We start from the raw sequence: 11,992 nt of genomic DNA, 5'->3' as shown, positions 1-11,992 counted from the left end.
GGTGTCCAGTGACAGGACCCCAGGGAATGGCTGGAGCTGTGTCAGGGGAAGGTTAGGCTGGATATTGGGAAAAGGTTCTTCCTCCAGAGGGTGGTCTGATGGTGCTCCTAAGCAGAGATGAGCTAGATTGGATCAGGGTTGTCCACATTCCAGGGCTCTGGGGAGGAGAAAATAGTTGTTTGCTGGAAGTGAGAGACATCTGTAATCCAGAAGAACCAGGTTTGTCCCAGTAGTTTGGGGTCAGGCAAGCAGTGCTGCAGCTCCCCAGATGAACAGCAGTTCAAGCACACTTTTTTAGCTTTCTGTTGTAAGTACAGCTGTAGTAATGAATCATTCAACAAGGGATAATAACACTTTAACTAAATAAGCCTCCACATTTCACTGCTAATAGCCCCCTGCCTATGTCTCTTCATGCAAAACAGCATCATCTCCAGCCAGTAACGCTCCAGCATGTATGTCCTGTGAAGTCATCTGTGCTGTGACTTAAAGAACTCTGTATATGGGGTTTGAACAGCTATGGAGCACTCCCAGCAGGCTCCAAGTACCGTGAATCACGAGCCACAACTGCATGAGGTCACTTCGGTACTCGGTATAGGAATGATATCCTTATAATAGGGGCTATGAAGTTCCCAGCCAAAACGTTTCCTTATTCCAACTGGCAACTGTGCAGTAATTACTTGCTTATTAAAATGGGGTAAGAGAGCAACAAATAAGCAAACAAAGAGATGAGAGATTATCTGTATCAGCTGGTAAAATTTTTGACATAGACACTGTGGCCAAATTGTTGTTGGTTGTACCAAGCCCTTCAATCCTTCTATGGATTACTATTGGGTATTTGCTCTCTGTACTTCAGTAAGAAACCCCAAACTCATACTGTGTGGCCAACTGAATGGATTACTTCTTTACTCTCACTTTCCCTCTCACTCTATAAAAGATTAAAGTTTGGGACAACCCTGGTGGGATTGGCACCTATTTCTTCCAAGCAACGATTTATTTGGAAGTGGATGCTTAGAGAGCTGAAGTCAACCCTTTGAGTGCTCAGTTTGGGACAACTTTCACCATCTCCTAGAAAACCAGTTCTCATTCTATAACCATAAATGTGCAACCTGCAAATTTTACTTGTGAATTTGAAAACACGCAAATTGTTCCTGGAGCCCTCCTTCTCAACCTCCCCTGCTCCCACTCTTTGTATAATTGCTCTTGAGAAACAGAATAGTTTTTCAAATGACCCAATCCTTTGCTCAACTACCAGCCAATGCAGTCTGGCAGCAGGATGCATTCTTCAGGTTGAAATTGTCCAAATGTGAATAATGAGCTCAGAAGTGTTTTGTTTCAGAGGGGATTTTTTTCAGTGGTATATATTTTAAAAAGAATAAAAATCTTGGCCGTGAACCCGATGAATAATTTCTTCAGAACTTTTTCTAACCTAATCATAGTTTTACAGAAAAAGAGCCTTGCAGACATTCAGGGCTGTATAGCTAGATGTTTCTGCTGGTAGAATGTGTCTCTTTCCTTGGCCACATAGTCATGGAATGACACAAAGCAGACCTTCTTTTTGCAACCTAGAGGGACATGTTAATTATTTATACCTTTCCTTAGTGGACCACCACCATGGTCAAGCTATGAACCAAGCTGTGAAAACACCACTGACTCATATTAAACTCATGTTTAGACAGTGGAAGATGTAATTTTTAATAAGCCTTGCCCTGTCTGTGTTTTTTATTTATTAAAGTCACTTTAGTAGCCATAAGTCTATACTTGGAGCTGTAGAAGCTGTGCTCTGTGTAAACTCAAGTGAAACACTGCCTCTACACGCAACATTTCTTAAACTAATTTTTTTTTTTCTTTTAAATAATAAAGTATTTCCGAGAAAATACAAAACACAGTTGGTTATCACCAAAAAAAGGCTTCCACTCTGGATTTATGGCTTATTCTGAGCATGAAATAGTGCTGGCACAGGCCACTTGTAAGAGAAGGACAGGATGTGAAAAATCTCCCTTTCATTACAAATGGTCTTGTCTGTCTTCTGGCTGTGGAATGCTAACAATGAGAACAATTGGGGTCCCTCTGGCCACTTTTCAGACAGGGACAGATGAATGGAAGCAGCAAAGAATTTCCTGAGTGAGGAGGAATGAATTCACAGCTGTCAGAGACAGGGAGTCTAAATTTGGAAATCGGAAATATGACCTAAACACCTGTTTTCAAGCCCAAATCTCATTAAGAATGGAAGCTGGAGGGAAGAGATGCAATTAATGGGGAGATATTCCCATTCACTGCAACACTTTCAAAGACAAGTTCAGGATGGGAAAACTATCTGAGTAGAATTTTGTCTCATATGAGGTCAAACAGTAAAAAATCCCCTCACCTTCACTCCTGGAATATTGCCCCACTTGGACAATTCTAGAACTGTAAGAGCTGGAACGGGGCACACTGAGTAAAGCTTAGGCAAAAGCCTCAAAAATGTCACTCTAATAAAAGGCTATTAGCTTCATGACTTTAGCAGACCGACCTCAAAGTAATTTTAAATTAATTTGCCTTCCCTGTTGGTAAAAGCAATGCATTGCAGCAGTGAATTCCCTGCCCTTCCTGCAGCTGGTGTGACAAAGCAAGTTTTAAAGCTGGGGCATGTGCCATAAAGGCCTGGATGGCAGAGGTTACAGGCTGCCTGATGGGCCTTGGATCTGGTTAAAAGAAAGGCATCTGGGTTTATTTGGTGTAGCTGTGAACAAGTGCATCAGTTTGGGTAGCAATACCTGAAACTCAGCTTGAAAGTCAGACTTCATATCCCTTGCCATATCTCTGGGGTGTAAAATCCCCAGGCAAAGCCCTTCTTTGGAAAGCTCTTCATGCTGAAAACCCAGTGAGGGCAAACAATACCTCAAGTTTGACACTCAGGGTGCTCTTGAGTGATACCTGGATGTATTTTTAGAAATGTGCACTGGGTCTGGTTGGGATGGAGTTCGTTTTGTTCCTAGCAGCCTGTATGGTGCTGTGGTTTAGCACCATAACTAACAGCTATCAAACAACAAACAAACAACAAACAGTGTTGATAACACACCCCTGTTTTAGGTGTTCCTGAACAGCCTCCCTCATTCTGCATCTCCAGTGAGGAGGCTGGGGGAACAAAATCAGACCCTGTGACCCAAACTAGCAGAAAGGATGGTCCCCATATATGACATCATGCTTCTTTTAATGGTATTGAATTACTTGATGCATAAGACTTGGTTCATCTGGGCTTTTATTGATTTAAAGTGACTTTAGGCTATCAACTAAATATCGGACTGTAAGGTGAGAACTGCTTTAAGAATACCTGGAGTGATTTCATCAAAAGTTTACCTGCTTCTGGATTTTTGAGGATGATTAGGAATGATTTCTATAGATGTCACCAGTGCTGCTATTGCTGTGCATCTAGATGATGTCAGGGGCTGAATATACAACTTGTTGAGCTGGACAGCCAAGTCCTCCCCTTACCTACAGAACCTGACAAAGCAGGGATAACACTCATGCAAGTCATCTCTTTTTCCAGTACATTTTGCTTATGACCTGGATGAAGGGGTTTCAAAGATGGTAGACCAACCCCATCCATCAGGTGGAAATCAATTTTCTTACCTGAACCTGCTTAGAGGTGACCAGCTCCTTCCTTCGTGGCCATTCTCACGACTTGTGTGATCCCAATCCGTTTTCAGCCCTCTCATACACTAAGTAGCAACACCAACAACAATCTCTCCTCTCTAAATCAGAATTAAAAACTTTTATTTTTGTTTTTATTTGATTTTAAGAACAACAAAGAACACGTGCCAGCAGTGGATAAGACACGGGCCAAAGTCTACAGGCTTCTGGCACTGTGGCCCTGCTTCTTCCAGCTGAGGAGTAAAAATTTGACACCTCTGAAGCAGCAGGACCTCATACCCTGACAACTGCAGCCTTGTTCTACAGCTCTAAGCCATTCGAACACATGACAAAAATCACAGTCAGCAACATCCATAGTGGATTTTTTTCCCACCTTAGCAGTTCTTTCTTTCCTCTGATGTGGGCTTGGAGATATGCTCTGTGGTATCACTGTTAAGCTTTCCATTTATTTTTCCACGCTTACCTACACAGAATGAAACACTCCCTTTTAGACGCCAGCCCAAATTATTCAAGAATACTTTTGACAGCTGCCAAGTAATTTAGAACGATACCTTCTTAACACCTTCTCAAAACAGGCCTGACAACCCAGAAGAGTAAAATTCCCCCAAGTTTTAACCATTCTGTACATGCTGAGTTTACCAAAGCTATCAATTTTATTGAAGCCCAGGTTTTTCATTTCTTAGTTGAGTGAATGGGCTTCGTGTTACTCTGGGCTAGAATGCACATTGCTATTTACAAATTACTGTAATTTTCCTCCACTTGTCATCATGAAAATCCAGACTTTGGCTGATAAGGCCTGAACACAATGTGGAGTGTTTAAAGGGATATTATTGCTTTCAGAGGATGACCCATTAAAACACTTGATGGGTTCTGCGACAAACATGGAAGTTACTGAACTGGTCAAACAAAAGTCTTGTTTTAAAGGGTCTGATTGCATCTTTTTACATTTACAGTGTGGCAAATTCAAAATCACCTGATTAGTTTAATTCATCTTCCTGTTTGGGTTATCCCTCATTTTAGGAATCATTTACCCCTCATCAATCCAGAGCAATCTACTAGAAAATAAGGTAGGATGCTGGCTGACTCTTTTTGCAACCCTCAGAACTGGTCCATGGGTAGAGCAGGAAAAACCTGGCATGTGTTCAGAATTAAGGCTGTCACAGAGGGTGGTTCACTATCAATAAATATTAATAAAACATGGAACTTCAAATGGAGCCCCCACAACCATCCAGTTAGAGGGCACATAGCCAGGAACGCTTTTAGGTATGTGGTCTTCTTTTAGTGCATGTGGCCATGAGCAGAAACCCCTGGGGACATGGGTATTTGAAAAAAAAAGCTGCATCACTTACCTAAAACAATATGCTCCTGTGAAATGCATGGATATATAATACCTAGGCAGCACAAACCATGTGTTCATCATTATGGATAAATACATCTCTCAGCACTAGACGTTTTAGAAAGCAGATTAAAAAAAAGAAAGCCCTTGAGCAGTGTTAAAAAAAAAAAAAAAAAAAAGGCTTAAACAAAGCAAAACAAAAGAACCAGGAAGGACCTGTCAGTGCTGCAGCAATTAACCCTTCTACCTTATCCCTCACTCGTAAGCCCCCGATAACTGTAAGTCCAAGAAGTAAGAAAATTAAATCATATATATATATACATAGTAGTGAGAAGCAGGGCCAGGCAGGCTTAGGTTTAATTTTTGGCATAGACATTGCCTGTTGAGCCAGCCTGTCCCCTGAAGGAAGCTGACACTTGACACGGAGGTGTTAGAGGAGTGAGACAGTAGCTTGCACTTCAGGCCATGCCTTGAGAGCCTCAGGTCCTACTCTCAAACAGGAACACAAGCTCTCTTTTTTTCCAAAGGATGTTACAAGCAGAAATTCCCTCCAAACTGACCAGGCTGTGAGGAATGACAGCTACAGAAAAACCAGGGGCAGAAACTTTGATTGCCCCGTTTGAGCAGACGGGACAGATCGCTGGTATCTGCTGACGGCCTGTCCCCTTTCCCTGTCCCCTAAGCAGTGTAGAAATCATGTTTCAAGCACTCATTGTGGCACAGGGATCTCTTTAAGAGCTCAGCTGAACTAGGCTGGCCCTTGACTTTGTGAACCAGACGAGTCAGGATGAGGCAAGGCTTAGGGTCAGCCGTGCAACAGGACATCGCTCCCCTCCTTATTCCATCCTCAGCCACCAATCTCCAAGTTGCAATGCCTCATCAGGTTGCTCCTCTCAATTCTAGAACCCAAAGGGCCTGCCTGAAGAGGCTCTTTCTTCACTGCTGCAGTCTCCCAGGAGTGTTGCCTACCTTTCCAGTAACTACCAAAGTGACAAAAGCCGATCCAGGCCTTTTATTCTTTCATTGTGCCAAATGTTTTTTGTTCCTTAAATTTTCAAACTGACACCTGTTAGGACAGTCTATGGCTACTCATCTTTCAAGGTTGTTCTTATCCTGAGATCCAGCATGCATCACAACTTGCCTTTAACTGGATGGCATTTTCTTTGCCGTGTGCCTCCAGATGCTGCATTCCTGTTGACTGCAATTGGATAGGCTCTTCATGAAAAAACACTGATTTCAGTAATATAAGGAATCAATTATCTTTTTACACACATTCTTCTTTCTTCAGGGCTGATCACTCACTGCAACCACACATACAGGCCAAAACCTGACACAAGGTGGTAGTGGAGAGAAGGGAAAGAGGACGGCAAAAGTATTTAGAGGAATTGTAGAGATCAAACCCTTCATGTCTTTTCCATGTGGAAAGCTCATAGCAGACTGAAAATTAGGAGTCCAACAAGATGAATGGTGAATGTGATGTATGACTTTCAAATTAATGGCATTGATTAAGAAAGGCATTGATTAAGAAATAGAGTGGGAATCCATGTTCCCAAGAAGTGACTTTGGCATGGGATGAGAAGCATGATTACAGATAGCTAGGAAATGAAACCTTAAACCCTTATAGCTGGCAATTGGAATAAGAACTTCACGATCCTAAAGTTGAAATCCCTGTTGTAAAAGAACGTAAAGGGGAAATGGGAGAGAGGGGGGAAAGGACAAAGCCACACCTGGCAGAAGAAGGTGAGTATCTCAAAAATGCTTTGAGCTGCTTTCCCTAACTAGTCAGCACCTTGGAACAGCTATATACTGCCTGAAACTGTGACAAGACAAAGCATATCATCTTCCCAGAAGTGCAGGTGAATCTGTGTGAATTTAAGCAACCAAAGGAGGAGTTGGGGAACAGGGATATCTGAGGCTCCTGGTACATTTCTCAGGCTTCTTAAAAGAAAAACGACCTGATAAGGATTCACATCATAGAATCCTTAAGGTTGGAAAAGACCTCCAAGATCATCAAGTCCAGTCCAGCCTCTGACCAAACACTGTCATGCCTAATAAACCATGGCACTGAGTGCCACACGTTTCTTGAACACTTCCAGGGATGGCCACTCCACCACCCTCCCTGGGTAACCAATATTCATTGTGTGCAAGCACTGTGCTCCTCCAGCAAGGAACAGGCAAAGCTGAAATAACTTATGGACTTTATATCCTTTTGTTTTCCATACAGTAACGCTGCTAGAGATGAAAAATGAAAGCAGGGAACTTTGCACTGGGAGTAGGACGCAATGAAGTTAATCTTCTGTTCATCTGATGATTAATTCACTTAATTCACTGGTTTGGGACAGGTCCCAAGAAAACTCTAGCACTTGCTTCAACCAGCTATTTCAGAGCAGAACTGCTGAGCAGGTGCTGCCAGAATTACTTTTGATATAGCTGTAAATTAGCTGTAACCAGTTAGCTTGAGAACAGCTCATGATGTAGTCCTGGCATGCCAGAGCCCTTGATGAACTATAAAGAGGTGGTGGGTTTTTTTGTGTGGTTTTTTTTGTTTGTTTGTTGGTGGTGGTTTTTTTGTTGTTTTTTTTTGTTTTGTTTGTTTGTTTGTGGTTTTTCTTTGTTTTGTTTTGTTTAGTTTGGTTTGGTTTGTTTTATTTTCAATTTTTTTTCCAGCCTGTGCCACAGTCCTGGCCATTGCAGCTGCCCTGGAAGCAGCATGGTCTGCAGGTAATTAAAGTGCAACTACACCCAGTGCATTCTTTGAAGTGAATGTTGTTTAGCTGGTCCCTCAGATTCTCACATCTTTAAATACGACTGTAAATGTGTAATTTACAGCGACATACATTGTAAACATATAAATTCATGAAAATGTCTCCAGTGGCTGTGGACAATCAGTACTGCTTTTTTGTGCTAAGTCCTCATTCCAGGACTGATAGAACATGTGTGAGTCCTTGATTCAAAGAGCTCTAATTACCTTGAGAAGAATGGACAAATGTACTGTAAACACCTAATGTTCTGAACTACACTAAGCAGATGAATACATTCAACAAATTATTTGATTCATGGCTCTGTCGACTGAAAGAAACATTTAAAATGGTTGTGGAAGTGCTTCTCACTTCTGGATAAAAAATACTAAAAGGGCTGACTCTGAAATATTTTAGGAGTTTGCTTTGTATTAATGTTTAAAGGCTGGATTCTTATCCCAAACTTTTTGGATATTTTTGGGCAGTGGATTGTATGTGAACAAGTTTTCCCATGTGGTTTGTAGGACTCATGCTTGGCAGTGTCAAAATTACCACAGAAGAGCTTTTTCTCATGGCATTTTGGCTTCCGGTCACAAGCAGAGCCTGGAAGTCAAGAGGCGTGGGAAATTAAAATAAGAGGGGAAACAGTTAACCAGAATTCTGTGAAAAGGCTTTGGATTCACTGGAAATTAGGGGAAGGTCAGTCCTTATTGCATCCAGATCCATTCTCCCATGCCTAATAAATTGCAGAATTAGATCAACAAAGTTCAGCATAGAAAGAGACACTAAAATGTCTCAGGTCTTTTGGTTTGCCAGTTCTGTAACCTCTAAATCAGCTGAGAGAAATGGTTAACTTCCCAGTTAATAGAATCCTCATTTCTTCTCTTGGAAACTATGTCATAACCAACAGTTTTTAGTGCCTCAATGCTTTTCTCTCCTGGTATTTAGCAATATTGGTTAATTTCATTATTGTTTATTCTGGTTACTCCTCTGAACTCCTTCTGGTTCTATGGATTTAGCCTGTCACATCTCTCTAAAGTGGGGAGAACATGTCTAATGCCCATTTTAAAAATGGCATAAAAAGAATATTTGACATGCCATGGACTCCACACAGAATCTGAGACAAATCAGGCAATAGAACCCAGTTGCCCAGTTTTTTGGACAAGTGTTTTAACTCCAAGTTTATCCATGTGCTGTTGGGAGTAGAGCTACCCAGTTTGGTCCAAACAGTTGCTCTGTTTTGGGAATGAGTGGCTCGGTGTCCTGAGGCACCCCCAGTGTATCCTCAGCCCCGGGGAAGTTCTTCCCACCACGCTGCCCCTTCATTTTGAGTCTTCCCTTTTTGATCCTCACCTCTGCCTTTTATTGAGAAGGAAAGCAACCTCTGTGCTAGAAAGAGCACAAGAGGTAGTTCAACCTTCAAGTTTAATGAAAACTTGTAATGAGAAGTGTGAAAGCTTCAGCCACGTCATCCAGGTCACTTGGCAAGCCTGAGCCTCCCGTCTGAGGTAGCAGGTCTTATCAGAAGGGATTAGGTTGTCTGTTCATCAGCACCCCCTGGCACTCTGATATGGTTGTACTTGTTTCAATAAAATCATTCACCTGAAGAAGCCAGAAATCTCTTTTTGTAGGGAGGGAGTTAATTTTAGGGAAGTGGATTTTAGGTTTGGGGAAGCAGGGGAGCATGGATCTGATTCAGATTCTCGTTTACTGCCACAAGGACTTAATCTGACAGTCCATCAAAGAACAGTTGATTTCACCTTCAAGCATTATCATCAATTGCATTCTGTAGAGAGTGATGCTTTGTTGGTATTTGGAAAAGGAAAAAGCCAACCAAGTAAGTGACAGAGTCGGTATTTGCCTCTTCTGAAAAACAATTGAAAAAAAAAAGGGAGCAATTTACAATATGTTAGGGAGAGCTAACTCACACGAAATATTTAAATGCCATAAAGATGGTTAAAATATAGTGAGTCCACCTCATATATGAGTGGAAAGACAGTGACAACTAAAGGAGCATTTCAGGAGACCAGATTTTGGGCTGTATCCAAGGGTTTCTGCTCAGCACAATGAGCCACTGAGATCCTGTTCAGCCCTGTCCTTCCCCACATGACAAACAACATCTTTCTGTTCCGTCCCCAAGCTGCTAAAATCAGCATAAGCTCCTGACAGTGAACTTCATTGGCCCAGAAGAAAGGGAAGTGGTGGTACAGTTATGCAATGACAATTTTCCTTGGGAAATCTTCAGCCCTTTTGAGTAGTGCTCGCCTGCCTTCTGGATTTATTGCAAGGGCCATCTTTTAATGAAGATTTTGGGGGTCACGGGATACTGCTCACAGGATACAGGTGAGATAAGTGGGTCTTCTCTGTTGGGGAGAAAGTGTGGAAGAGGGAGGGTTTTTATACCCTTGGTTGTGGTCTTGAGCCCCGTGGCAGCTGGAATTATTGGTGTGTGGGAAGCACTGTCTGAGCGAGATTTTAATCTTTGACATGGCACCGGCAGTTTGGGAGAGGCATCCCTTTAAACTGAATCAAATACTTGTGTATGGAAATAGCATTTGATTAGAAACTGTCTACTTTTCTTCAGCAGACATACGGGCTCTGGTTTCAGAGCATCCGTCTTAATATGTTTATCTTCGGAGACATCCAGGAAGTTTTACCACAGAAAAGTGATATGCAGAGATTAAATAACTTTCCCAAAGTCATATAGGAAGTCTGTGGCAGAGCAAGGAAATTAATCCACATCTCCTGAATCCTTGGCTACTATCTTAGCCACTTGTTTTTTTTTTTTCCCCTGCAAAGCAAATCTTATGTTAGAATTTAAATTTCTGGGTGTGCCTCGAGTCTCACTGGGAGTCCATCTCCATACATTTAGTAGGGTCACCGTGAATTTTCTCCAAAGCTCTTCTGACTCAGAAAGTGGAAAAATAAAGTAGGTCTTTTATGTAACTGTGTCAAGAGGCAACTCAGACAGCAGCCAAGCCTTTCAAGGAAAGTGGATTTCCCTTGTGTGTTCTGGCTTATAAATCCTGTCTCTTTTATTTTGGGAGCATAATTGTTGCACCTTCCAAAACAACACACAAGAAGCCAACTGCAACAGTCAGTGTCTTGTGTGCCTGTAATGATCTCGGCCAATGCAAGGGAAGAGGAGTTGGTATAAAATTAATGAAAGGGAAAGATAGAAAAACCAAAGCAAATGGGTTTAATCCCTACAAATAACTCACTTTTGGCAAGACATTCCTCTGCTGGGTATACTTAAATGAGTCATTTTGTCTCTATGATCTCTCTAATCAAAGGGGAGAGCTGAACCCTTCCAGATGCTGATTTAGTTCTCCTGAGATAGGTCTCTAAAATAAGTGTGATGAGTCATTTTCTAGCGACTCTTGTCTCCCTTTACTGACTGTGGAGGACCTTACAGTAGGTACTCGACTTTGACACCAGAGAAAAGCGAAACTTTATTTCTCTTGTGTAGGTGCCAGTTGCAAAGCTCTTCCTAAGTTGCAGATAAAAGTGCTTAAGGCATCATCCTGTTTCTTTGCTCTGATTTGCTCCAGTCAGAAGTTCATTGCCTAAGATTTGGAAAAAAAAAAAGAAAAGGTGATGAAGGAGTGTTCAAGTCTGTTTAACCACTTAGTTGTATTTCTTCTTCAGTCAGGACACTGATAAACATTAAGTAAAATCAGAATCTTCCTTGAAAAAACTGGTAGAACCTTTCACTTCTCCAGAAAATCCCGTTTGCCACTTGTCATTACAGAGAAACAACATCAAAACTCATAAATAGATGAGATGCTGTGTCCTGTTACCAGGACATCAGTGGCCCAATGCTTCTGCTGCCTAATGTGAATGAGTTCTTATAGGCAAATGAAAAGAAGTAGTTGCCTCTAATTTCCTTTCACTTTCCGGGTCAACTTTCACCCAACATCATCTGTTTAGGGTATCCATTTAGGACATTTTTCACCTCAGAATCTTTCTGAGGTGTGACATGAGCTGTGTGATCAGAGAAGAAATATTTTACTCTTATATGGCCCAATGCCTAGCCCAGATATTTCTGAGGACTACCTACATATTAATAATTAATTAATTAATACTAATGTAGATTAACATATAGATACTAATTTTATCAATAGTTCTCTATATTAATATGTCAATAATAAAAATTTTATTAAGATAAACCCCAGGAAAGAAATAGATCTACTTCCCCTCTGAGCTAGAGTTCCTCCCTAATTTAGACATCTTGCCATCTGGTCAAACGACCAGCATTACACTGGGGCACATATGATGCAGGACCACC

The 11,992-nt window shown here is 41.5% G+C and overlaps 1 long non-coding RNA gene across 1 annotated transcript in view; it reads left to right on the top strand.

Annotated features, from left to right (window-relative positions):
- Nucleotides 1–9,975: 9,975 nt before the first annotated feature.
- Nucleotides 9,976–11,992, top strand: part of LOC126644827 (uncharacterized) — a 35,576-nt gene continuing 33,559 nt past the window's right edge. Inside the window, exon 1 of the long non-coding RNA XR_007630025.1 lies at nt 9,976–10,047. This is a non-coding gene — a long non-coding RNA (uncharacterized LOC126644827). The remainder of the gene's footprint in view (nt 10,048–11,992) is intronic.

Source organism: Myiozetetes cayanensis, unplaced genomic scaffold, assembly GCF_022539395.1.
Source record: "Myiozetetes cayanensis isolate MyiCay16 unplaced genomic scaffold, myiCay2020 scf3, whole genome shotgun sequence".
NCBI classification, from domain to species: domain Eukaryota; kingdom Metazoa; phylum Chordata; class Aves; order Passeriformes; family Tyrannidae; genus Myiozetetes; species Myiozetetes cayanensis.
This window is presented reverse-complemented; position numbering and strand designations above follow the sequence as displayed.